Source organism: Sus scrofa, chromosome 13 (assembly GCF_054392235.1).
Source record: "Sus scrofa isolate SSC_HxYL_T2T_F1_AM1 chromosome 13, Sscrofa_HxYL_maternal_Yorkshire_Landrace_v2.0, whole genome shotgun sequence".
NCBI lineage: Eukaryota > Metazoa > Chordata > Mammalia > Artiodactyla > Suidae > Sus > Sus scrofa.
The window spans coordinates 206,085,943-206,087,825 of NC_139395.1; the positions used below are offsets into that span (position 1 = coordinate 206,085,943).

At 39.0% G+C, this 1,883-nt stretch overlaps 1 pseudogene; it reads right to left on the reverse strand.

Annotated features, from left to right (window-relative positions):
- Positions 1 to 586: 586 nt before the first annotated feature.
- Positions 587 to 1,659, reverse strand: LOC100523142 (SKA complex subunit 1-like; annotated as a pseudogene).
- Positions 1,660 to 1,883: the final 224 nt, after the last annotated feature.

The following is a 1,883-nucleotide window of genomic DNA, read 5'->3' on the forward strand; positions in this document are numbered from 1 at the left end:
AGCGGAAATGAATCTTACTAGTATCCATGAGGAAACAGGTTCAATCCCTGGCCTTGTTCAGTGTATCCAGGATCTGGCATTGCCACAAATACTCTAGTGGAGTTCACAGATGCAGCTCAGATCCTGTGTTGCTGTGGCTGTGGCGCAGGCCAACAGCTATAGCTCCAGTTGGACCCCTAGCTTGAGAACCTCCATATGACATGGGTGCGGCCCTTAAAAAAAAAAAAATGAAGAAAATCCAGGGTCACACAGATATGTAGTTGGAGAGGAAAACAATATTTCAATTGTATTTTCTCATAATTTTCAATATCTACTTTTGATATTACAAAGACTCTAATGGCAATGCCATAAATGCTACTTTGCAGTATGGAATCTGAAACCAAATCAGCAAACATTTCATATTCTTTTTCCTTAAAATCTGTTGGTTTATTCTGTACTTTCCTTTTTTTAAAAAGTTTTATTTTTATAAGAAACAAAAAAGAAAGTGAAAAAGCTAAAGAAATTATATATAAAGAAATTACATGTAAGACAATTACAGGGATAACCTCTATACCCTACTGTTGGCTGGTTCAAAAGCTTATGGGCCTTATGTTATAACGGACTGGGTAAATCTTCCCCCTTGGACCTCTGAGAGCCTCTGGCAGTGTCCTAAACTGCTCAGTTTCACATGAAACCTCTTGTCAACTTTCAAAGCTGTGAACTCCTTTATGTCAGGCTCCACTATAAAATAATGGCCTTTGGTTTCCTTTGTTTCTTCATGAATAAATTTGTGATAGAGATTTCTAGCCACAGAATTCATAGACTTTTTTGGTTTGTTTTATATTTACCAACCACCGCCTTGTTGATTTCTTTAATAACATCATTAATTTGACAATAGGTTAAGCAAGAGTTCATGTATGCAGTAATGCCTTTAAACTCATCAGAAGTTATAAATCACATTTCCCTTAACTTTTTTTGTTCTTTGGGGAGCTTTTTTGGGGGTTCATATTCCTCAATCTTGGCTGGTTCTTCAGGGCCAAGATCTGATGCATTAACAACATTCTGGGTTACTGTTACTTGAGGAGAATGGGGAGGGATATTTTCTTTGAAATATTCCACATCTTTATAATCTTCTTTAAGAGATTCACAGAGTTCCTTGTGTGAACTGTTGGTTTGTTCTTGATACTCAATTTCCAATTCCAGTTTATTTAGAAATTCATTTACTACAATGACCTCATCTCCTATTTTATTTAATGTAGTCTTCAAGGTAGGTTTCTTGACCACAATTTCTTTTTTTTTTTTTTTTTTTTTTTTTGTCTTTTTGCTATTTCTTGGGCCACTCCCATGCATATGGAGATTCCCAGGCTAGGGGTCGAATCTGAGCTGTAGCCACCGGCCTACACCACAGCCACAGCAATGTGGGATCTGAGCCGCATCTGTGACCTACACCACAGCTCACCGGCAACGCCGGATCGTTAACCCGCTGAGCAAGGGCAGGTACCGAACCGGCAACTTCATGGTTCCTAGTCGGATTCATTAACCACGGCGCCACGACGGGAACTCCCCTTGACCACAATTTCTTAAAGACAGAGTGTTTTGTTTTGTTTTGTTTTGTTTTTTAGTATTGCCAATCTTTTCATTAATATGAGAGCACAACTGTTCCAGGTCTCAGGAGGCCATCCTTTACGCCTCTACTGCAGTAGCAAGATGTGAAAACCACTCCAGTCTTGGCTGGGAGCCCAGGATCATGAGACTCCTATTCGGTTCAGTACATCCAGTGGATCATTTAGCCATGCATATTTTTGCAACGTCATACGTTGGTCATTTGTACAATATTAGTTCACTGAGTTAGGTGACTATTAGTTCACTGAGTTAGGCAGATTTTTTCCAAATGGTAACACATA